The following is a 25,268-nucleotide window of genomic DNA, read 5'->3' on the forward strand; positions in this document are numbered from 1 at the left end:
CTCAGCACGTGCTGGGTTGGTCATATCTTCCCTTTATACCTGAGCCAGCCTGCAGAACCATGAGTTCGATTATTATTATTATTATTATTTTTGTAGTGAGTCTCCCTCTGTCTCTCAGACTGGAATGCACTCTTAGTTCACTGCAACGTCTGCCTCAGCTGCTAGTTTATTCCTTTTTTCCTGGATCCTCTAAGTCTTCCTCTGGTGTTGTGTCCCTAGCCTTTGCTATGTAACAAGCCACCCAAACATTAGTGCTTTAAAACAATTACACTTCTATGCATTGGGTGCAGGTTTACTTTACTGATTTTTCCTGGGCTCTTTCATCTGGCTATAATTATTTTTTCTTTTTTAAAATTGTGCTAAAATAAAATATAAAATTTACCATCTAATAGGATTTGGATGTGTGTCTCCTCCAATTTCATGGTGAAATGTGATCTCCATTGTTGGAAGTGAGGTCTGGCAGGAGGTGTTTGGGTCATGTGGGTGGATCCTTTGTGAATGACTTGGTGCCCTCCCCATAGTGATGAGAGAGTTCTCATTCTGTTAGTTCACACAAGAGCTGGGTGTTTCAAGGAGCTGGCACCTCCTTCTCTCTCTCTCTTTCTCTCTCTCTTCCTCCCTCTCTCTCCGTCTCTCTCCATGTGATGTGCCTGCCTGTTCTCTTTTCACCTTCTACCATGAGTAAGTTTCCTGAGGCCTCACCAGAAGCCTAGCAGATGCTAGTGTCATGCATGTAAAATCTGCATGTACAACCTGTAGAACCTTGAGCCAAATAAACCTCTTTTTTTTTTTTTTTTTTTTTTTTTTTTGAAGACAAGGCCTGGCTCTATCACCCATGATAGAGTGCTGCAGTGGTGTGATTATAGCTCACTGCAGCCTCAAACTCCCAGGTTCAAGCCATCCTCCCACCTCAGCCTCCCAGGTAGCTGGGACTACAGGCATGCACCACAACACTTGGCTAATATTTGTCTTTTTTGAAAAGACAGGGTTTCACCATGTTGCCAGGCTGGTCTCAAACTCATGAGCTCAAGCAATCCTGCAGCCCCAGTCTCCCAAAGCACTGGGATTACAGGTGTGAGCCTCTTTTCTTTGTAAGTTACCAGCCTCAGGTATTCCTTTACAGCATGGCAAAACAGACTAACTCACCCGTTCTTAAGTGTACATTTTGGTAGCATTAAATACACTTATAATGTACAACCTTTATTACCGCCCACTTCCATAATTCTTTTCATCTTTAGAAACTTAAATTTTATATACATTAAACAAGAATTCCCCATTTTCCTGTCTCCCCTGTCCCTGGAAATTGCCAATCAACTCTCTGTCTATATGATTGCGACTACTGTAAGTACCTCATATAAATGGAATTATACAGTATTTGCCTTTTAGGGGCTGGCTTATTTCACTTAGCATGATGTCCTTAAGTTTCATCCAGGTTATATATAGCATGTGTCAGAATTTTCCTTATTTTTAAAGCTGAATGGTATTTCATTGTGTTAAATGAACATTGTGTTTATTCATTCATGTGCAATGGACACTTGGGTTGTTTCCATGTATTAGCCATTGTAAATAATTCCACTCTGAATGTGGCTGCACAAGGATCTCTGAGTCCCTGCTTTCAATTTTTTTGGGTATATAACCAGAAGTAGAATTGCTGCATCATATGGTAATTTTTTTTCTTTTTTTTTTTTTTTTTGATGGAGTCTCTCATTGTGTCCCAGGTTGGAGTGCAGTGGCATGATCTCGGCTCACTGCAACCTCCGTCTCCCAGGTTCAAGCGATTCTCCTGCCTCAGCCTCCCGAGTAGCTGGGATCACAGGCACCTGCCATTACGCCCAGCTAATTTTTGTATTTTTTAGTAGAGACAGGGTTTCACCATGTTGGCCAGGCTGGTCTTGAACTCCTGACCTCAGGTGATCCGCCCGCCTCAGCCTCTCAAAATGCTGGGATTACAGGCATGAGCCACTGTGCCTGGCCAATTGTACTTCTAATGTTTCGAGGAACCACCACACTGTTTTCCACAATGGCTGTACTGTGTTACATTCCTACCAATATTCACAAGGGCTTCAATATCTCACATGACTGTAATTTATGGGCATATCAATTGCACAAGAAGGTCCAAGCTGGCCTTACTCAAAGGTCCAACAGTTAGTGCTGGCCATTAGCTGGGCACCTACAGTTCCTCAATGGTGCCTGTGTCAATCCTGGTATTCCAAGCAGATGCTAAGTCTGGATTTATTTGAGAAAACTCTAACAAGAGTGTAAGTAATTTATTAGGAAAAGTTCTGCAAGAGAAAATGGGAAGGGAGCCAGCAAAGTCCAGGAGAGTCATCAGACCTCAGTGCATGTCTAGCACCAGTGGAGAAGGGAAAGATGGGAACACAGTGCAGGGCAAGACTTCACACGAGGTTCTGCAGAAGCTTCTGCAAAGCTAATGGGGAGCCCATGACAGGAGTGGTGCATTTCCCAGGAGTGGGCTTGCCTGAGAATCCTGCCATGCTCAATCACTGCCTGGGAGCAGTCGGGAAAGCTTGGCTTCCATGGAAACACGGTGATTGGTAGATTTCTGAGCACAGCAGCTGGGTCAACTCATCCCCTGTGCTCCAACATCTGAGGAAGATAAGTGGGAAAAGGATTGGTATAAAGAACTGCACCTGCTTTGTAACTTCATCCCATTCACAAGAAGGCAGAACAGCTTCTCTTTACATGGAAATTATTGCAGTGTATTGCAGTAGGCCTCTGGCAGGGCCTACTTCAATAGTGATACTTCTTCCCTGGACCTCTGCTGCAGCCTCCAGCACCACTCAAGGTCTCTATTCAAATGCCATCCTCTGCATAGGTTCTTCCCTGATGACCCATTTAAAATCTGAAACACCTCTACCCCAGTCACATTTCTTGCCCTACTTCCCTGCCTTATTTCCTTCTATGGCGGGTGTTGCCTTCTATATATTATGATTCATGTTTGGCTCCTTCACTAGAATATCAGTTCTACAACTGCAGGGTTTGTCGGTTTTATTCAGTGTTATATCCTTAGCATTTACAAGTGGGATGGCCAAAGAATGTGCTCAGTGAAACAGACTTTTACTGAATAAAGAATAGTGGCTCATGTCTGTAATCCTAGCACTTTGAGAGACCAAAGCGTGAGGATCACTGGAGGCCAGAAGTTTGAGACCAGCCTGGGCAGCATGGCAAGACGCTGTCTCTACAAAAATTTTTTTTTAAAAATCTAAGCATGATGACAAATACCTGCTTGAGCCCAAGAGTTCCAGGCTGCAATGAACTATGATCACACCAGTGCACTCCAGCTTGGGTGACAAAGTGAGACTTCATCACTAAAAAAGAAAAAACAAAAAAAGAATGAAAAAAGTCTTTGACCTATTATGCATTGTCTTGCAGACTCTATTCATCTATGTATCATCTATCTATCCATCCATCCATCCATCCATCCATTTATCCATCTACATATCTGTATATCATCTATCCATTCATCCATTTATCCATTCATCCATCCAACTATCCATCAAGCTACCTATTCATTCATCTATTTATTCATTCATCCATCTATCCATCCATCCATCCATCCATTTATCCATCCATCCATTTATCCATCCATTTATCCATCGATCTAGCCATCCATCCATCCATTTATATATAATCTTATACAATTTATATAAAATTTAATCCATTTGTATATAATCTTATATAATTTTTCTCTACTTTGTTGTTATCCTTCAGTTACTAAGAGCTAGAACACTCACATAATGTGTATGGGGTCACTCAATTGTGAGTGCTGGACCTTGGATGGGAACCCACGCCTGTCTCCAAATCTACTATATTTCCCAGTAACATGCATGGCCTCATTACAGAGATACAGACAGAGAAAATGAGGAAGGAAGTGAGGGAGGAGGAAAGAAGTGACAACATCCACATATACCTAAACCCTGCTAAATTCAAGTAGAGTATTCCAAGTCCCGTAACTAGAAAACCATCTTGACTGTTTATATTGTTTTGTTTATCCACTGAAATGTCCAACACTTTAGCATAGCTTCAACAAAGTGCTTTTAACGATGTGCCTCCATTATAAGGGCAGAGGGAGAATCTTCATGAATTTGAGTGATTTCTGCTTTGGAATCACACATCCGCATCTGGGTGGCTTCTCTGAGCTATAAATAGATGAAAGAACTGCAAGATTCTGCACTTGCTAGTCCACCTGAGGAGAAAGCTTCCCAGCAAATTGAAGCTCTTTAGAATACTTCTTGAGAAAATGCAGGCAATGGGTTCTCCCAAACATGGAGTCCTGTAGCCCAGGTCTTACCTGAATCAGGTAAGAGGCGGGGAGGAAGGAGTGATCTCCCCGTGCACCCTCGCAGCCCGCTTCAGGACTGGAACTAGCGCTCCTTGGTGGGTGTGGCTCGTGTGCGTGGGCCACACCAGTCCTGGGGGGCAGGATGAGGGAGTGGTGGGTCCAGGTGGGGCTGTTGGCTGTGCCCCTGCTTGCTGTGTACCTGCACATCCCACCCCCTCAGCTCTCCCCTGCCCTTCACTCATGGAAGTCTTCAGGTAAGTTTTTCACTTACAAGGGACTGTGTATCTTCTACCAAGACTCTGTGGGTGTGGTTGGAAGTCCAGAGATAGTTGTGCTTTTACACGGTTTTCCAACATCCAGCTACGATTGGTACAAGATTTGGGAAGGTCTGACCTTGAGGTTTCATCGGGTGATTGCCCTTGATTTCTTAGGCTTTGGCTTCAGTGACAAACCGAGACCACATCACTATTCCATATTTGAGCAGGCCAGCATCGTGGAAGCACTTTTGCGGCATCTGGGGCTCCAGAACCGCAGGATCAACCTTCTTTCTCATGACTATGGAGGTACGGTTGCTCAGGAGCTTCTCTACAGGTACAAGCAGAATCGATCTGGTCAGCTTACCATAAAGAGTCTCTGTCTGTCAAATGGAGGTATCTTTCCTGAGACTCACCGTCCACTCCTTCTCCAAAAGCTACTCAAAGACGGAGGTGTGCTGTCACCCATCCTCACACGACTGATGAACTTCTTCGTGTTCTCTCAAGGTCTCACCCCAGTCTTTGGGCCGTATACTCGGCCCTCTGAGAGTGAGCTGTGGGACATGTGGGCAGGGATCCGCAACAATGACGGGAACTTAGTCATTGACAGTCTCTTACAGTACATCAATCAGCAGAAGAAGTTCAGAAGGCACTGGGTGGGAGCTCTTGCCTCTGTAACTATCCCCATTCATTTTATCTATGGGCCATTGGATCCTGTAAATTCCTATCCAGAGTTTTTGGAGCTGTACAGGAAAATGCTAATGTGGTCCACAGTGTCGATTCTGGATGACCACATTAGCCACTATCCACAGCTAGAGGATCCCATGGGCTTCTTGAATGCATATATGGGCTTCATCAACTCCTTCTGAGCTGGAAAGAGTAGCTTCCCTGTATTACCTCCCCTACTCCCTTATCTGTTGTGTATTCCACTTAGGAAGAAATGCCCAAGAGAGGTCCTGGTCATCAAACATTATTCTCTCACAAAGTCCACTACTCAAATTGGTGAACAGTGTATTGGAAGAAGCCAGCAGGAGCTCTGACTAAGGTTGACATAATAGTCCACCTCCCATTACTTTGACATCTGATCAAATGTATCTTGGCTTTGTTTTTGTGTTATTAGGAAATTCTGATGAGCATTACTATTCACTGATGCAGAAAGACGTTCTTTTGCATAAAATACTTTTTAACACTTTGGATTTCTCTGAAATATTTAGAAGTGCTCATTTCTGGCCCAGCACCAACAGGAATTCTATAGTAAGGAGGAGTCTCCTTGAGTGACTTTATGGGCACATGCCTTTTAAAAGTTCTTTAAGCAACACAGAGCTGAGTCCTCTTTGTCATACCTTTGGATTTAGTTTCATCAGCTGTTTTTAGTTATAAACATTTTGTTAAAATAGATATTGGTTTAAATAATATAGTATTCTAGGTATTTGATTTAACACTATGATTTACCTATACATTATATATATTTTATAAAGACAGTAAACCAGCATACCCTTACTCTGCCAGAGTAGCGAAGCTAATTAAACATGTTTGATTTCTGAATAAATTGAACTAAATCCAAACTACTTCCTAAAATCACAGGACATTAAGGACCAATAGCATCTGTGCCAGATATTTACTGTTATTAGCTGGGAAGACCAATTCTAACAGCAAATAACAGTCTGAGACTCCTCATACCTCAGAGCTTAGAAGCATGTTTCTCTTGAGCTACTATAGGGGGGAAGGGATTGTTGTGTAGTCCAAGTCACCATGCTGAATGTACACTGATTCCTTTATGATGACTGCTTAACTCCCCATTGCCTGTCCCAGAGAGGCTTTCCAATGGAGCTCAGTAATTCCTACACTTTACAGACAGGAAAGTTCCAGAAACTTTAAGAACAAACTCTGAAAGACCTATGAGCAAATGGTGCTGAATGCTTTTTTTTTTAAGCCATATTTCATTGTCTTAGTCAAAGCAGGATTAAGTGATTATTTAAAATTCATTTTTTATTTTTATTTTTATATATTTTTTTTATTTTTTATTATTATTTTTATTATTTTTTTTTGGAGATGGAGTCTCACTCTGTTGCCCAGGCTGGAATGCAGTGGCCAGATCTCAGCTCACTGCAAGCTCTGCCTTCTGGGTTTACGCCATTCTCCTGCCTCAGCCTCCCGAGTAGCTGGGACTACAGGCACCCGCCACCTCGCCTGGCTAATTTTTTGTATTTTTTTAGTAGAGACGGGGTTTCACCGTGTTCACCAGGATGGTCTCGATCTCCTGACCTCGTGATCCGCCCGTCTCGGCCTCCCAAAGTGCTGGGATTACAGGCTTGAGCCACCGTGCCCGGCCTTAAAATTCATTTTTTAAAATTAGCAACTTGAAGTATAACAGCTTTGAAACTGGAATAAGTGTTTATTTTCTATTAATAAAAATGAATTGTGACCAAAAAAAAGAGAACATACATGATTAATGAGCCATGTAGAACATATGCCAGAATCCACATGCTTTCTAAGTGCGTTCTGCATAGAAGCAGGGATTGTTGGTATCCAAGATATAAGGGCCTCTGTACACAGGATTCCTCTTCTTGTTCCAGAAAAGGGAGGAGATGAAAAATGCATCTACGGCTAAAGAGGCCTGGAAAACAGAGGTTGCTTTGAGAGAAGTATGATGTAACTGTGAAAGGAAAATAAATCTGGGGGCCCCAAATCATTAAGCTAAAGGGAAAAGTCAAGCTGGAAACTGCTTAGGGCAAACCTGCCTCCCATTCTGTCCAAAGTCAGTCCTCTGCTCACTGAGATAGAAGCATATCTGATTGCCTCATTTGAAACAAAGGCTCATCAGGAACTCAAAAAAAACCAACCATTTGTCTCTTACCTACCTATGACCCGAGTCGCCTGGCCTTTGCCTCCAGCCGTCCCACCTTTCTGGACTGAACTAATGTACATCTTACACATATTGATTGATGCCTCATGTCTCCCTAAAACGTGTGAAATCAAGCTGTACCCTGACCACCTTGGGCACATGTCGTCGGGACCTCCTGAGGCTGGGTCACGGGTGTGCACTCTCAACACTGGCAAAATCAACTTTCTCAATTAACTAAGACCTGTCTCACATTTTCAGGTTCACATAACCTTCCTGCAAAAGAATTTGAATGCCTCTAGTTTGACAGTTTTCATGTTTAGCAGCATAACTAACACTTCTGTTAGCACTATGAACAAGGAACTCCTTATTGAAAATAGAAAGCTAACTGAGATTCTGAAGGGCTTGTTTAGTTTACAGACAAAAGCAAATACCCCATCAACACAAGATTGACAGCACCTGAAGGCCCACTGTGTACTGCTTTGAAATCCACCTCATCTCTGAGTGATAAAGCACACTCTGAAGAGACTGCAAGACCAGCTTTTCCGTAAGTGGACTGTGGGTTATTTATAGTCACTCTGCACATGTGCTAATGAGCCATGGCCGCCTGGCAGACATAATTTAACTTTCTATGGTTCTTTGTTTTCTCATCTGTAAAATTACAAGGTCGGACAAGTTTAATTCTAAGAACTGTTGAACTGACCGGGCATGGTGGCTCATGCCTGTAATCCCAGCACTTTGGGAGGCTGCAGATCACGAGGTCAGGAGTTCGAGACCAACCTGACCAACATGGTGAAACCCCGTGTCTATTAAAAATACAAAAATTAGCCGGGCGTGGTGGCATGTGCCTGCAATCCCAGCTACTCGGGAGGCTGAGGCAGGAGAATCATTTGAACTCGGGAGACAGAGGTTGCAGTGAGCCGAGATTGTACCATCGCACTCCAGCCTGTGTGACAGAGCTAGACGCTGTCTCAAAAAATAAATAGATAAATAAATAAAAACTAAGAACCGTTGAACTAAAACATTCCCTGCTCTCAGGACACTGTGGTTAAAATAGTAAGTTATTCTGACTTCTTCGTAACCCTGACTGTCCTTCTTCCCTATTGATTCTCAACAGAGATTTTCTGCCTGCTCTAACTTACCCAAAACATTAGCGCAGCTGATGATCTGACACGCTGAACAATGACTAAACAGTGACTGAGAAAAGGCCACTTGCTAAATGTATGTAGGTAAGTGTTCTAACCTCTCTAGGTCTCAATGCTGGTGTATGGAAGACATACTTGATAGCAATAACTTAAGCCTGAAAATAATGCTATGGTCTAAGGAAATGTGTGTTCAAAGTTCCAAGCTAAGGAATCCAGAAGTGGCCAACCTGAAGATTCACTCCTTATCTGTGAAGCACATCAGAAGCCCTGGCCCATCCCCTTGAAATGCAGGCTCTACAGGGGCTCGAGGCCCTTTGTTTTGGGTTACATACAGGTTGCTAGGTGGGGGTTGCCAAGTGAAAAAACATTATAACCTTCATACATTTTTGTAAAAGATAGGGAGTCTCCTGTCCAGCCTGCCACTCCTGGACTGCACCATTTGTAAGTCCTCAATAAACCCTTTTGTCACAGGACTCTTTGGGTGCCGCTTTGCCAGCTGGAAACCTCTGTGGCTGGCAGCACCTCTGCCTGAGCTTTGCTTATGACCGCTGGGTTGGCTCTGCCCACTCAGCCCAGCAGGCTGTGCTGAGCTGGCTGTGCTCGGCTCTCACTACCGGCCCAGATCCCACACTCGCTGTGAGTGAGCCAGGTGCAGAGTGGCGAGGGGTGTGTGAGCGAGTAAGCATGGGGCACAGCCATGGCGTAGTCAAGTGCACCGCCTGCTAAAGTGGGGTGGGCAGCTCCAGGCACCAGGCATAAGCTCTGTACAAGGCTGTGGCTGGACCAGATGTGCCTCAAGTGGCTTCCGCCTTGGGTGCTGGCATCTGGATAAGGGGAATATGTTGGTGCCTGAAAATTCAGAGACACCACCAACCACAGAGGCCTAAGTGCATGTTACACCATGTCACAGCTCTGGATCAGGGAGTCCCAAGACCTGGGCCCCCAGAAGGTTTACCACTCTTCCCTTGTAGTCCAGCAAATGAGTGTGTCACCACCCACTTCTTGGCTGGCCAGCCAGGAACTTGCTACAGCCCTTTTCACTCCTGCCATTTAGCAAGCTCTGGGTTCTTGTCCCATGACCAAGAATAAGGTTATGTGGACAACCGGAGAGAGCAAGGTGGAGAAGAGTTTTATGGAGCAACATAACAGCTCTCAACATGAGAGGGGAACCTAAAGTGTAGCCCCTTCCCCAAGGCAGGTAGTCCCAGTGTGTGGCTGAGTCTGGGGTTTTATGGGCTCAGAATGGGGGAGTGCGTGCTGATTGATTCATGGGTGGGCCTGGAAAAAGCATCATTTGATTGTCTAAAAAGGCATAGAGGAAGTTCTCACTCTAGCCCTGGGCTGTAATAGCTATGTTTTCAGGCTTTGAGCTGTCTTTGGTTTGAAGGTCAGACTTCACCAGGGACCTGCCTCTGGCTGCCTAGGAATTTGTCTTCCTCCTGCCACTGACATTATGTCACCTTCACTGGCTCCGGGTCTTCTCTTTGGCTTCTGGGACATGGTGCCATCTCTACTGGAGTCAACAAGGGTCTGGCGCAATAGCTGGAAATTTGCAGAAGAAAAGAAAAGTTGCTCAAGGATGGGTGATGAAACAAATAACAAGGATGAAGCTAACAAATAGCATTCTATTTCTCAAGATTATAACAGCCCAAGATTATTGAAAGGAAATCACATTTGGAGCTGTCTCTCTGGGCTAGTTTGCTGGCAGATCTGCATGGTGGACCACACTGTCACCTGTCGTTTGTGTCCTTCAGCATGATGAACTCTGCTGTACGCGTCCTGGTGCTGGATCCGCTATTACCAACAAGCTAATTGAGTTTGCTGGCCTTGAAAATGCATCCCTGTAGGTAATGTGATGATGTAATGCTGTGTTCCTGCCCTCTGGATTTCCTCCTGCCATTACGGAGGCCTTATTTATAAGAATGGAAACAAAATCAAAAACAAAAAAACCAGGATCGCCTTTTGATGTGACTTAAACAAGGCTGGAACAGAGCCTGAGGCTTAGCCTTCCACATGCCCCTGAGATGCCAGGACTCAAGTGAAGCAGGAAAATCCCAGAAAGCAGGTGGGGGTCCATGAGAGTCTGGTGGACACAGGTCTGAGGAGGACAGGAACATAGGTGCAGGGAGGATGCCTGGAAGAAGGGTGAGCAAATGGCAAATGCTGGATGCACAAGCACCACTTATGAACAGAAGGAGGATGGAGCTAGGTCAAATAATCCAGCAGACACTGAGATGAGTTTGGAGGGAAGGCAGGACCCCTCTGAAGTCTAAGGAAAAAGAGCATGACAGACTGCCCAGGGCAGGTGGTATGCCCAACACAGGACAAGCTGGAGACAGACGGGGAAGTCCATCTGGGCTGTGCAAGGGAAAGCTAGAAACTATCACAGCTGGTCAGCTACTGGAAATTCAGTGAGCCCCTCTGTGCCAGAGGTGGGGCTGTGGAAAGCCAGGCAAGCCACCTGCCCTCATGGAACTAACCTTCTAGTGCTGTAAATCAACCGATAGGGCAAGAAGACAGACACACAGACCAGTGGAATAGAATCAAGTCCAGAAATAAACCCTTGTATATGTAGTCAAATGACTTAGAACCAAAAGCATTCAGTGCTGAAAGGACTTTTTTTTTTTTTTTTTTTTTACTTTTTTGAGATGGAGTCTCACTCTGTCACCCCGGCTGAAGTGCAATGGCACGATCTGGACTCACTGCAACCTCCACCTCCTGAGTTCAAGTGATTCTCCTGCCTCTACCTCCCAAGTAGCTGGGGTTACAGGTGCCCACCACAATGCCCGGCTGTTTTTTGTATTTTTGGTAGAGACAGGGTTTCACAATGTTGGCCGCTGGTCTTGAGCTCCTGACCTCAGGTGATCTGCCTGGCTTGGCCTCCTAAAGTACTGGGATTACATGTCTGAGCCACTGGACCAGTCCTTGAGCTATACAACTTTCTGAAAGCTGCTCAATTGTAAATTTAGGTGCTCAATTGCTATAAACTTAGGTCCCTTAATCAGTCTGCTTTTTTTTTTTTTTTTTTTTTTTTTTTTTTTTTGAGACAGGGTTTTACTCTGTCACACAGGCTGAAGTATAATGGTGCAATCATGGCTTACCACAGCCTGAAACTTCGGGGCTCCAAGGATTCTCCTGCCTTAGCCTCCTGAGTAGCTGTGGCTACAGGTGTGCACCACCACACCTGGCTATTTTTTTTTTAAATCTTTTGTAGAGATGGGGTTTTGCTATGTTGCCCAGGCTGGTCTCAAACTGCTGGCCTCAAGTGATCCTCCCAATTTGGCCTCCCAAAGTGCTGGGATTACTGGTATGAGCCACTGCACCTTGCTACTAAGGCTGCTTGAAGCGGAACAGAGACAATGAAATAAAGTGGTTATTACCTGGCAGACACAGTGCGTCCGAGAAGATATTCGTGTTACTTCAGTCTCTTTTGTCAAAAAGCTTTCTGATAAAAGTCAAAATGAATTATGAATTTTCATCATGAATCCTCTCCTTCTTTCTCCCGGTGCAGTGAACAGAGCCTCTAAAGTTGCCCTTGGGGTATCTCTTATCATACCGTTTTGCTCTTCAACATTCCCACCATAATTAACTACTTTTTGTGTTGCCTTTCATTTAGAGCTACGCCCAGTGCAATGACTGCCTCCTAGCAAATACTTCATGTCCTCAGCAGCACAATGAAGTTAGAAAAAAATGCAAAAATACTTCCTGAGTGAGTAAATGACTATGTTTTTTGTAATGCAATGCACACACAGACACACACCACTTCCAATGAAGGGAATCATTAAAATATTTTTAACCCCTTTCACATCAATATTGCCCATGTTAACTGAATCACTACTTGGCAAAATGAATATATATATATATCACTAAATTGGACTGTGAGAGCTGAGCATAAACACGTTGCAGAAGAAAAGTCCTGGTTTGTGATGACAGGTGAAAGGAAATAGTGCTTGCCTCCTAATGGAAGAGAAATTTCCCAGGAAGGGAAAGAATAAAAGCAACCTGAAACAAAAACAACATGAATCAATTTCATTCTGAAAGGAACACAGTGAAACAATGTTGCTAAATGAGACACAATTTCCGACAAAGATCTTCTCTGTTGTCCAAGAACTTTTATTGTGCTGTGCTTACCAAGAAGTATGTGTTTTCTTCCCAAAAAGAGACAATGTACTTTATTTTATGCGTGGTACCTCTCTTTGTCTCTTCTCCCCACTTGCTGCAATTTAAGCTGTCTATTGTAGTGCTCTATCTCTAATCAGCCCTAAATATCTGAAAAGTCCTGAGTTTGCAAGAATTAAAAAAAAAAAAAAAATAGGGCCTCAGGTTTGACAGCAATAGATCCTACTGTCCCCTCGGGATGACATTCCCGCACTGTGAAGACCACAGATCCTCCAGTAACAAACAGTAGCTCCTGGTTGCCTCATGTCTTTGTGTAGAGGTCACAATACCTGCAAGGGAAAGAGCATTGCTGGGAGAGCCTGGGCTACTTTTACGAAACACAACAGGGGCAGCTTCATGTTAAAGGCAACGTTTGGGTGAGAGGGAAGGTAGAGATACAGTCCTTGAACTCAAGGACGTCACAATGGAAAGCAAACTTTACGATGCAAAAATGACCCTTTACACTTAACCCCAAATTGCTATAAGCGACTTTCTTTATTTTTGGAGACAGGGTCTCACTGTGTTGCCCAGGCTGAAGTGTGGGCAATGGTGTGATCATAGCTCACTGAAGCCTCAAACTCCTGGGCTCAAGTGATCCTCCCGCCTCAGCCTCTGAGCAGCTGGTACGTAGGTGTGTGCCACCAGGCCCAGATAATTTTGTAAATATTTATTTTTCTTAGAGATGTTTCCCAGGCTGGTCTGGAACTCCTGGCCTCAAGTGATCCTCTCTTCTCGGCCTCTTGAAGTGCTGGGATTACAGGCGTGAGCCACCGTGCCCAACTGCTATTCAGCTACTTTCAAGCACTGTGCCCTTGCCTCCTTAAACCTCGGTTTCCTCATCTCTAAAATGGGATAACAGTAACATCAGCTGCAAAGGATTGCTGTAGGGAGCAAATCATATCATACACGCAAGGCTAGTATCACTGTGGTAAGAGCTGGAGAAATACCACTTCTTGTTATTATTTGTATAGTGAGCTTTTTATACCTTAGCATTCCTTGGTGTAGTGAGTGATTAATACCGTCTTATTTTTAATGAATGAACAATTAGAACCCAATTAAGCAAAGAGAATTGCATTACTTTTCTGATTAAAAGCCTGATACCAAAGTATGAAATTTGAACTCTGTTGCGTGGCTTTCCATCTGGCGCCACGCTCACCCACTGGCCTCTTCCCTGTCAGTACAAGCTCTGCTGAGCCACCTGAAATTACACACACTCACTGAACATTCACCGCATTTGAACTTGACTTGTGCCTATGGGTCCGAACATAGCATGTGCTCAGTCCTTTCCTCTATGACCAACAAATGGCAGATGGGAGTGGGTCGGAGAATTCCTATGTGATCTTCAATGCCCAACCCAGATGCCCCTTTCCCTGTGAAGCCATCCCTTGGCGCCCTCCTCTGGGTTCACACCATATTTGATGCCAGTGCTTCTCAAATTGTGGTCCCTGGACCAGAAGCAGCAGCATCATCTGGGCACATATTAGGCCAGTATCACTCTAATAGAGGCTGGAGAAATACCACTTGTTGTTGTTGTTATTATTATAGTGAGCTTTTTGTACCTTAACATGTGTTAGAAATGCAAATTACTTGGCTCCATCGTGGACCCACTGAACCAGAAACTCTGGGGCTGGGACTCAGCAACCTGTGCTTTAAGGAGCCTTTCCCATGATTCTGATGCACACTCACAGTAGAGAACCATAGCTCGATGCAAACTTCCACTTTACCGTACCTCCTGCACTTTCAAAATCACGTGCTTAAACATATGACTCTGTCCTACAAGAGTTAGCTTTTAGCCAACTTCTTTTACTTTCCTGCGTCCTAATTTTCCTCATCTTTTAAAAGTAGGAATGATCATTTTACTTTACAGGAATGCTTAAAATTAGCATTAATATATATAAACTGTGATCTATAATGTCTCAAACAGTAGTGTCCTCCAGATCCCTCCACCCTCACCTCTCAACTGTTTATTCATGATTGCCTAGTGTAATGGTCTGCATATAAAACTGCCCATTGCTTGCCAAAGAGACCCACCCAAGAGGTATAATTCCAGGTGGAGAGTCTGCTAGGCTTTGGGAACTGAGCGATCTATCGCAAACATCAACAAAAATGACTGAACTATTACAAATGAGTGAACCATGAGTAAACTCTTCAGCATGAGGTAGAGATGGCAGGAAAGGGAAGAAAGATTTATGGCTAGCTCCTAGAGAGGATGAATCAAGCCAGGGTCAAGAAAGGATAAGTTAGAGGGATGGATATACAACTTTGCAATCAACTTACTGTGATCGTGCCCTTGGGGTGGCTGTGTTGTATGTGAGTTATCTCTCCGTTGCAAAATGAGTATGCATAAAGATCCCAGAAATTGCACCATTTTGCCCATGAGCCTGGTTCTATACACATGGAAGGGCCTGCATGATGGATAACTGAAGGAGGCGTGGTGGCCACAGTGACGTCACCTATGTGGCTCACGTACCAGATAAAAATGTGTCACAGGCTCCATGCAGCTTTCCTGGCTGGAAGAGTTCTACAGATTTGGTGAACACATACTAAATGTTTTAGGAGTCAGGCAGGGCTTGCAGTCATCAGGGAAGGCTTCCCAGAAGTGAGCCATGGGTTTAAAGAGATCTGGGGTTCAGATTGGCAGACAGCGTTCAATGAATATTTCAGCCAAGGGAATAGCTGAGCACCCCCCACTAAGTGCTCTCATAAAACACCATTTGTTTATCTCATAGCACTTTTCACAATTTGTAATTATTGTTCATTTATTTAGGGTTGGTTTCATCCTTCTCCTATACATGCTAGTTGGGCAAGGGCCACATCCAACCTTTTTTTTTTAAATTATTTTATCCTGAGCATCTTAGAACTGGACGTAGTATGGGGTAGGTTCTCAATATATGTTTTTAATGTTCATCTCAATGGACACTGTTTAAATGAATGAATGAGTCAGGCCAGCTGACCAGGTAAGGCAGTGCCTAGTTCCAGAAGGCTCTGACATCTTTGCTGGAAAATCTGCTCTTAATATCATAGTCAGTAGACAATTGTGAGCTCCTGGAAAACAAAAATTATTGGCCAGGCATAGTGGCTCATGCCTATAATCCCAGCACTTTGGGAGGCTGAGGCAGGTGGATCACTCGAGGTCAGGAGTTCAAGACCAGCCTGTCCAACAGGGTGAAACCTTGTCTCTACTGAAAAATACAAAAATTAGCCAGGAATGGTGGTGGGCGCCTGGAATCCCAGCTATTCGGTAGGCTGAGGCAGCAGAATCGCTTGAACCCAGGAGGGAGAGGTTGCAGTGAGCTGGGGTTGTGCCACTGCACTCTAGCCTGGGCAACAGAGTAAGACAATGTCTCAAACAAACAAACAAACAAACAAACCAAGATTTCCCAATAATTATTAATTCAGTGAATTTATTCAGTAGTAGACTGTGCCAGACACCATATAAAGTTTAATCAGAGAGCACCCCTACATTAAAGGAGACCAGACTCTGAATGTGGGCAGGGATTGGCTGTGTACATGAGCAGCAATAACACAGAACAGGAAGGATGCCTGCTGCATGGGAGAGGTAGGAGTTCAGTGTGGAGAGATGGAAGGACAGAGAACTTCAAGTCTGTCTAGAGACAGCTTGTTGATGTGGAGCTGGGGAGACCGGGAGAGAGACCGGGAGAGAGCAGGTGGTTGAGTTTGGCTACATCCTCTTTGCCTCCCGCACAATGTTTAGCATACTGCATTGCACACTGCTGGCATTTAATGACAGTAATGTCTGTTGCATTATTACTTACTTCCTTGATCAAGGACGTGACAGAAGGCAACTGCGAATATTTTAAATGCAACTTTATCCAAACGGGAACTTGTTTTTTTTCACTAACCAAATTAACATTCAATTTAAAACAGGTCCTAAAAGTTCATCCATCAAAGGGGGATAGAAAGGATGATTTGTGTGTGTGTGGAGTATTGAGTCGTTTATCATTGCCTGAGAATTTGTAAGAGTTATGCAAGTAGGCAAAGACGGCCCATGTATGGCTCACATTCTGTCAAGGGCTTCATCCTAAAAGCAGCCTTTGGACAGTTTTAAAACTGGGGCATTTGGTCAGAACCTGCATTTTAGGAAGATCACCTGTATGGTTTTCTTTGTTTTGTTTTTGAGATGGAGTCTCACTCTGCCACCCAGACTGGAGTACAGTGGCACAATCTTGGCTCACTGCAACCTCCACCTCCCAAGTTCAAGCGTTTCTTCTGCCTCAGCCTCCTGAGTAGCTGGGATTATAGGTGTGCGCCAACATGCCTGGCTAATTTTTTGTATTTTTAGTAGAGACAGTGTTTCACCATATTGGCCAGGCTGGTCCTAAACACGTGACCTCGTGATCCACCCGCCTCAGCCTCCCAAAGTGCTGGGATCACAAGCATGAACCACCATGCCCGGCCTCACTTGCAAGGTTTTTGAGGGATGGGTTGGTGGTAGGAATGGCTAGTCTTCCTCCCTGCTCCAATAGTAACTACACTTCTCCCCTCTCTCATTGCAAGCCTCTCATGGAATAGGATTGTAATTATTGGCTCATGTGTCCTTCCTCCCACCAGAGAGAAGGGCAAGTTTTTGAGGTCATGGAGTGGGGCCTTATTCTTAGCAATCTCTCAGTATTGTATTAGCTAGCAAATTGTCAGGAGGGAAAACAAATGACAAACAATTTCAGTAATTCTGGCAATAAATGAGGCTAGCCTGAACTAAGGTAACATTTGTAAAACATGGAGGGCAGGCACAGTGGCTTACGCCTGTAATCCCAGCACTTTGGGAGGCCATGGTGGGAGGCTCACAAGGTCAGGAGATCGAGACCATCCTGGCCAACATTGTGAATCCTTGTCTCCACTAAAACTACAAAAATTAGCTGGGCATGGTGGCACGTGCCTGTAATCCCAGCTACTCGGGAGGCTGAGGCAGGAGAATTGGTTGAACCAGGGAGTCAAAAGTTGCAGTGAGCTGAGATCATGCCACAGCACTCCAGCCTGGCGACAGAACAAGACTCTGTCTCAAAAAAAAGAATGGAATGTGGGCATCAGATGTCTGCTACGCTTTAGCTGGAAGATATACAGGACTTTGTCACAGACGGTGGGGGTGAAGGAGGAGGAGTCAGGGATTTAAATGACTTAGGTAGAGAATGATGGGTGGCTCTTTGGGACAGGGCACAGAGGAGGAGAAACACATTTAGAGAAGCATAGCACAGGTTCAGTTTGGGACATGTTGTATTTAACAAACCAATGGATCTTTGAAGCAGAGATGTCTAAAATGGGTTGGATTTGCATGTATAAGGTTCAGAAACAAAGTTGAGCTAAGGAATTCGATGACTCCAAAAATCAATAGAGTGATAAAGACAGAGAAAGACATGAAGTCAGTCATCTGCTGTACAATATTTGGTATTGTCTAATTTTTGCCAACTGGGCCATTATAAGACAGAATCTCAATGCTGTTCTACTTTTCATTTATGTATTTATCTATATTCTTTTTTGCCTACCAGAGCTCCTTCTTCCGCGAATTGCCTTGAAATATCTTTGGCCTATTTTTCTACTTTTTTTCTGTCCTTTTGTCATTGGAGGATTTCTTTGTATACTCTAGAAATTATTCCCTTGACTGTTTTAGGCACTGGGAATATCTTCCCATACTCTGCGGTCTATTTAATTTGTATTTGCAGTTTCTAGCTTATGCCAGGGGAAGTAATGCATTAACTGAGCCCCAGAAATACAGTGGAAGAAGCACATTTCAGAGTAAGGTAAGGTTGGAGAGTAGACATATTGATTGAAGAGTGTAGGAATTTGACAGGCAAAGCCAAATATGTACCAACTGATGGGAATGGCATGTTTTTACGGGCTGTAATGTGGTTTGGATGTGTGTTCCCACCCAAATCTCATGTTCAATTGTAATTCCCCGTGTTGGACGTGGGGCATGGTAGGAGGTGATTGAGTCATGGGGGTGGATTTCTCATGAATGGTTTAACACTAAACTTGGTGCTGTTCTCATGATCATGAGTTATTTCGAGATCTGGTGGTTTAAAAGTGTGTAGCACCGCCCCCACCCTCCTCCCCCGTTCTTGCTCCTTCTCCAGCCATGTGAAGTGCCTGCGTCCCCCTTTGCTTCCCGCCATTATTGAAAGCTCCCTCAAACCTTCCCAAAAGCAGATTCCTCCATGCTTCCTATACCTCCTGCAGAACCAGGAGCTCTTCTTTATAAATTACCCAGTCTCAGGTATTTCTTTATAGCAAAGCGAGAATGGCCTAACACAGGGCACAGTTACAGAAAAGCCCAGGTGTGGGGCTGTGATAGGGTGGAGAGCCGCAGGAAGAGTGAGCACGAATGAGATGTTCATGTTGACAGAAAGCCAGGGGAGAGGGATAGGGGGAGCTTGAACCACAGTCTATAAAGAGCAGCAGATGTCAGTCTAAACATCTGGGGGTGGTGGAAGTTAAGCAGAGGAGAGACCTGGCCAGAGATTTCCTTTAGTAAGCTTAGCCTGGAAGTGGCACAGAAGGCGCTCAGAACAGGGGAGACTAGAATTGGGATGCCAATTTAGGGAACCTGGCAACAGGGTAGGGTGGTGAGTTTTATGTGTCAACCTGGTTAGGCTGTGGTACCCACTTATGGAATCAAACACTAATCTAAGTGTTTCTGTGAAGGTGTCTTGTGGATGTGATTAACAGCTCCAATCCGTTGACTACTTCTTATTTTTGAGACGGAGTCTTGCTCTGTTGCCCAGGCTGGAGTGCAGTGGCATGATCTCGGCTCACTGCAACCTCCGCCTCCCAGGTTCAAGCGATTCTCCTGCCCCAGGTGATCCGCCCGCCTTGGTCTCCCAAAGTGCTGGGATTACAGGTGTGAGCCACCACACCTGAACAATCCATAGACTTTAAAGTAGCTTTAAGTGAAGGGGGCTTAAGTAAAGTCTGTGAAATGGGTGGATTCCTCTTCCCACCCATGGATTCTTCTTTCAGTTGAAGGCCTGAAGAGTAAAACTGAGGGCCAGGTGCAGTAGCTCACACCTATAATCCCAGCACTTTGGGAGGCCAAAGCAGGCAGATCACCAGAGGTCAGGAGTTCAAGACCAGCCTGGCCAACATGGCGAAACACCATCTCTACTAAAAATACAAAAGTTAGCTGGGCGTGGTGGCGGGCACCTGTAATCCCAGCTACTCAGGAGGCTGAGACAAAAGAATCACTTGAACCAGGGAGGCAGAGGTTGCAGTAAGCTGAGATCGTGTCATTGTACTCCAGCTCAGGCAACAAGAGTGAAACTCCATCTCTGAGGTTTTCTGGAGAAGAACAAACTCTACCTCAAGACTGTGACAGACTAATTCTGCCCCAGTTTCCAGCCTGCCCTGATACATTTTGGACTTACCAGTCCCTACAATCATATAAGCCAATTTCTTCAACTCTCTTTCTCTCTCTCTCATAACACTCATCCCTAGGGGAGAGAGAAAAGATAAATAAATCCTATCAGTTCTCTTTCTCTGGAGAACTGACTGACACAGGAGGTAGGTATTGGCCTTTGAAGCTTTCTGTTGTTGCATGCCATCAACTGAAAATTAAATTTTAAAAGACACACACAATTCAATATATGTATATTTTTATTTAGAAATTATTTACATGTACCCAAGTACTAATATGTTGTATATATTACAAAACAGGAAAATAGAAGAATTTTAAAGAATGAACTACGGGTCGTGCATGGTGGCTCACGCCTGTAACCCCAACACTTTGGGAGGCTGAGGCGGGCTGGTCTCAAACTCCTGACCTCTTGATCTGCCTGCCTTGACCTCCCAAAGTGCTGGGATTATAGGCATGAACCACCATGCCCGGCCTCACCTGCATAGTTTTTGAGGGATGGGTTGGTGGTAGAATTGGCTAGTCTTCCTCCATGATCCCATAGTAACTATGCTTCTCCCCTCTCTCATTGCAAGCCTCTCATGGGATACGATTGTAATTATTTGCTCATGTGTTCTTCCCTCCCACCAGAGAGAAGGGTAAGTTTTTTGAGGTCATGGAGTGGGCCTTATACTTAGAAATCTCTCAGTAGTATATTAGCTAGCAAAATTGTCAGGAGGCAAAACAAATGACAAACAATTTCAGTGATTCAGGCAAGAAATGAGGCTGACCTGAGGCAAGGTAACATTTGTGAAAAATGGAAGCCAGGCACAGTGGCTCACTCCTGTAATCCCAGCACTTGGGGAGACCATGGCGGGAGGATCACGAGGTCAGGAGATCGAGACCATCCTGGCCAACATGGTGAAACCCTGTGTCTACTAAAACTACAAAAATTAGCTGGGCGTGGTGGCATGTGCCTGTAATCCCAGCTACTCGGGAGGCTGAGGCAGGAGAACTGCTTGAACCAGAGAGTCGAAGGTTGCAGTGAGCCGAGACTGAGCCACAGCACTCCACATGGTGACACAGCGAGACTCTGTCTCAAAAAAAAAAAAAAAAGGAATGGAACGTGGGGAACAGTTGTCTCAAAATATACGGGACTTTGACACAGACAGTGGGGTGATAAAGGAGAAGGAGGAGTCAGGGATTTGAATGACTTAGGTAGAGAATGATGGGTGGCTCTTTGGGACAGAGCACAGAGGAGGAGAAACGCGTTTAGAGAAGCTGAGGCAGGAGGATCACTTGAGTCCAGGAGATTGAGACTGCAGTGAGCTATAGTTGTGCCACTGCACTCCAGCCTGGGCAACAGAGCAAGACACAGTCTCAAAAAAAAAAAAAAAAAAAAAGAATTATCAAGATACTCAATTGTGGATACCATCTCAGGCCAGTCAGGATGGAATTATTAAAAAGAAACAACAGATGCTGGTGAGGCTGTGGAGAAATAGCAATGCTTTTACACTGTTGATGGGAAGGTAAATTAGTTCAACCATTGTGGAAGATAGTGTGGCGATTCCTCAAAGACCTAGAACCAGAAATACCATTTGATCCAGCAATCCCATTACTGGGTATATTCCCAAAGAAACAGAAATCATTCTATTATAAAGATACATGCACACGTATGTTCATTGCAGCACTCTTCACAATAGCAAAGACATGGAATCAACCTAAATGCCCATCAATGATAGACTGGATAAAGAAAATGTGGTACATATGCACCACGGAATACTACACAGCCATAAAAAGGAATGAGATCATGTCCTTTGCAGAGATATGGATGGAGCTAAGCCATTATCCTCAGCAAGGAACAGAAAACCAAACACCGCATTTCTCACTTTTATGTAGGAGCTGAACAATGAGAACACATGGACACAGGGAGGGGAACATCACACACTGGGGCCTGTTGGAGGGGCAGGGGAGGGAGAGCACCAGATAGACAGCTAATGCATGCGGGGCTTAATACCTATGGTTCCATAGGTGCAGCAAACCACCATGGCACATATTTAACCTGCATGTTCTGCACATGTATCCCAGAACATAAAATAAAATTAAATTAAAAAAAAAAAAAGAAAAAAAAAGATGCTCAGTTGTGGAATGACCTGGTTCTTAATAACACGCAATCCAGAGCAAAGCCTTGCTTCCTTGTGCTATTTTCCAAAGCATACAACACCAGCATGAATCCTAAATACATCCTTACTGAGGTGCCCTAGGGTTTTCCATGATCTGTGTGCTCTTCTTGCATCGCATCACTTTGTTCAGCTGTCAGTGTGTTCCTGGTGGTCTTGGAGGGGCAGGGCCAGCTTCATGTGTGTGGACCTGTGCAATCCACAAAGTCCTGGGCTTAGAAGCATTAATCCCTTGACCAGATTAATGCTTGGCTGCTGCCATATTGAATTCTTTTAAATATTTTAGAGACAAGGTCTCTTTCTCTGTTCCCCAGGCTAAACTGCAGGGGCGTGATCACAGCTCACTGCAGACTCAAGCTCCTGAGCTCAAGCGATCCTCCTGCCTCAGCCTCCTGAGTAGTTGGGACTACAGGTGCGGCCACCATGCCCAGTTAATTAAAATAATTTTTTTTTTAGAGGTGGGGGTCTTGCTATGTTGCCCAGGCTGGTCTTGAACTCCTGGGTTGAGGCCACCATGCCCGGCTTGAAATTCTTAATAATTTTTGTACAGGGGGCTCCCTGTGTTGGTTTTTCACTGGGCCCCAGAAGTTCCACAGGGAGTTCTGCTGAAGGGCAGGGCCAGTGGGTAACGTCAGGGTCATCGTGGAAGAGGATGTGAGAAGTGGGTGAATTCCGGACTTTTTGGCTAGGATCCGTAAGACTGGCTGATATTTGGGATTTGGGTGGGAGAAAGCAGGGAAGAGAGAGGAATCACTCCTGCATGTGGGCTGGGACTTGCGCAATGAGCGCCCTTTATCCAGATGGGAAATATCGGGTAAACAAGTCAAGCAGATTTTAGAGTGGGCAGGTGGGGTCAAGAATCTGTTTGGTGAAAATAAGCTTCCTACCAAATATTATAAAATAAGGATAGGATATTACATTTAAAAAAAATTGCAGACCAGCCAGGAGCGGTGGCTCATGCCTGTAATCCCAATACTTTGGGAAACCAAGGTGGGAGGATCCTTTGAGGCTAGGAGTTTGAGACCAGCCTGGGCAACATAGCAAGATCCCATCTCTACAAAAAATTTTTAAACAGTAGCCAAGCATAGTGGTGCGCACCTGTAGTCCCAGCTACCTGGAAGGCTGAAGCTGGGGAGGACTGCTTGAGACCAGGAGGTAGAGGTTGAAGTGAGCTATGATTGTGCCACTACACTCCAGCCTGGGTGACAGAGTAAGGCCCTCTACCAAAAAAAAAAAAAAAAAAATTGGGCCAGGCACAGTGATTCACGCCTGTAATCCTAATACTTTGGGAGGCCAAAGCGGGCAGATCACCTGAGGTCAGCAGTTTGAAACCTGCCTGGCCAACATGGTGAAACCCCGTCTCTACTAAAAATACAAAAACATTAGCCAGGTGTGGTGGCGGGCACCTGTAATCCCAGCTCCCTGGGATTATGACGCAGGAGAATTGCTTGAACCTGGGAGGTGGAGGTTGCAGTGAGCTGAGATCATGCCACTGCACCCCAGCCTCCAGACAGGGCAAGACTCCATCTCATAGCAAAACAAAACAAAACAACCACAAAAAGATAACCCAATATTGTACTATAGTTTTGCAAGATGCTACCACTGCAGGGGAACCAGGGAAGACAGTTCAAGAGCTCTCTGTAGTACTTCTTACAACCACATGTGAATCTACAATCATCTGAAAATGAAAAGTTTAATTTAAAAAAAAACTGGAAAATTGGTGACCCAGAAAATCAGGATGTGAATGGAGCAATAAGGCGGCTCAGGGCAAGCGTTGCTCATTTTTATTCCTCAGTTTTCAAATCTGCAAGGAGTTTGGGGGCAGCGCACAGAGGCGGACACAGTTGGAAACAGTGAAGGGACTGTTTGTGGTGTCTTGGGGGACGGTGGCAGCAGCTCTGGCACCTGAGCATCTGTCCTTCCTGGTGGTCTGGTGGTGAGGGCTGATGGGGTGGACAGCAGCTCATCTCTTGGAGGCCCTGCCAAGTAAAGGGGTGAACTTGGCTCTAGAGGACAATGTCCTTGGGTCTGAGGACATTGACTTCAGCGCTCACCTCCTCTAGTAATTTCAGGTTACTTTGGCAGTGGGACAGACACAGGGGCACGAAACCATGGGTAGGAGAGGAGGTCAGCGTAAGCCCGGTTGGTGTTCACTTTCAAGCTTTCCTTCACTACAGTCAGGCGCCCAGCGGGGGAGAAGAGCATCTCATCATAAGATATTTGCAGATGTATTCACGGAACTTCCCACATATCTGGATGAGGATATACGACTTGCCCCCTGGAGGAAAGAGTTAAATGAATCGCTAAAGCACAAAATGTTCCTGTAAAATTGCTTCCATATTTTATTAGATGCAGATGAGCATGAATTATTGTGACGCTAACAGGGGAGTTTGAAAATTTTGTTCTTACCTTTTTCCATCAACAACCCCCCCTCACCTAGATGGTTATGGAAGGACTGGTTGAGGGATGCTGGTTTGGGGTTGGACCATTGAGTAAAGAGCTCATTCGCTTATTAATTCATCCCATCAGATGTTTATGGGGCACCTATCGTATGTCAGGGAATGCAAGTGCAATTACAGCTTGCAGGTGTCATTCTTGTTGATCAACCTTCCAACGACACCACCAAGGTCCTTCTGAGATGCGCCATTTTTGTTTTGCGGTTATGCTGGGGATGGCTTTTGGGGGAGGAAGCTTCCTTTTGAGCCTCTCAGAGTGCCACTGTCTTATCTATGCCATAGAAAAGAAGGCGCATTTCACCTACCCCTCCAAGGTCAGAAATGCAAATTAACATTAATTCCACTTTCCCACAATCTCCCCGTTTGCATCAAGGTGTGAAACTCCATGGGGGGAAAATAGACACAGTTGTGCAAAACTGTTTTTCCAGCTGAACAGATCTGATTAGTTTCTTACACTCTGTGTGGCTCTGCCAATTTATTTTTTCTATTTATTTATGGGACAGAGTCTTACTCTGACACCCAGGCTAAAGAGCAGTGGCACGATCTCGGCTCACTGAAACCACTGTCCCCAAATTCAAGCGATTCTCC

At 44.8% G+C, this 25,268-nt stretch overlaps 2 long non-coding RNA genes and 1 pseudogene across 7 annotated transcripts in view; 1 reads left to right on the plus strand and 2 right to left on the minus strand.

Annotated features, from left to right (window-relative positions):
- Positions 1-2,249: 2,249 nt before the first annotated feature.
- LOC139362889 (uncharacterized) lies at positions 2,250-12,636 on the minus strand. Of its 2 annotated transcripts, XR_011622439.1 has the most exons (6): positions 11,925-12,636; positions 10,279-10,453; positions 10,005-10,086; positions 7,003-7,174; positions 3,244-3,329; positions 2,250-2,607 (listed from the first exon to the last, which is right to left on the minus strand). It is a non-coding gene; the product is annotated as an uncharacterized lncRNA (long non-coding RNA). The 2 variants fall into 2 exon arrangements; XR_011622438.1 differs by lacking the exon at positions 11,925-12,636 and having other exon boundaries at positions 10,279-11,175.
- LOC105465772 (mesoderm-specific transcript homolog protein pseudogene) lies at positions 4,279-5,543 on the plus strand (annotated as a pseudogene).
- An 11,265-nt stretch (positions 12,637-23,901) lies between the features above and the next one.
- Positions 23,902-25,268, minus strand: part of LOC139362890 (uncharacterized) — a 63,811-nt gene continuing 62,444 nt past the window's right edge. For all 5 annotated transcript variants that reach the window (XR_011622441.1, XR_011622443.1, XR_011622444.1 and 2 more), the window contains one exon: positions 23,902-24,502. This is a non-coding gene — a long non-coding RNA (uncharacterized lncRNA). The remainder of the gene's footprint in view (positions 24,503-25,268) is intronic.

The sequence above is a fragment of the Macaca nemestrina genome, chromosome 4, assembly GCF_043159975.1.
Source record: "Macaca nemestrina isolate mMacNem1 chromosome 4, mMacNem.hap1, whole genome shotgun sequence".
NCBI lineage: Eukaryota > Metazoa > Chordata > Mammalia > Primates > Cercopithecidae > Macaca > Macaca nemestrina.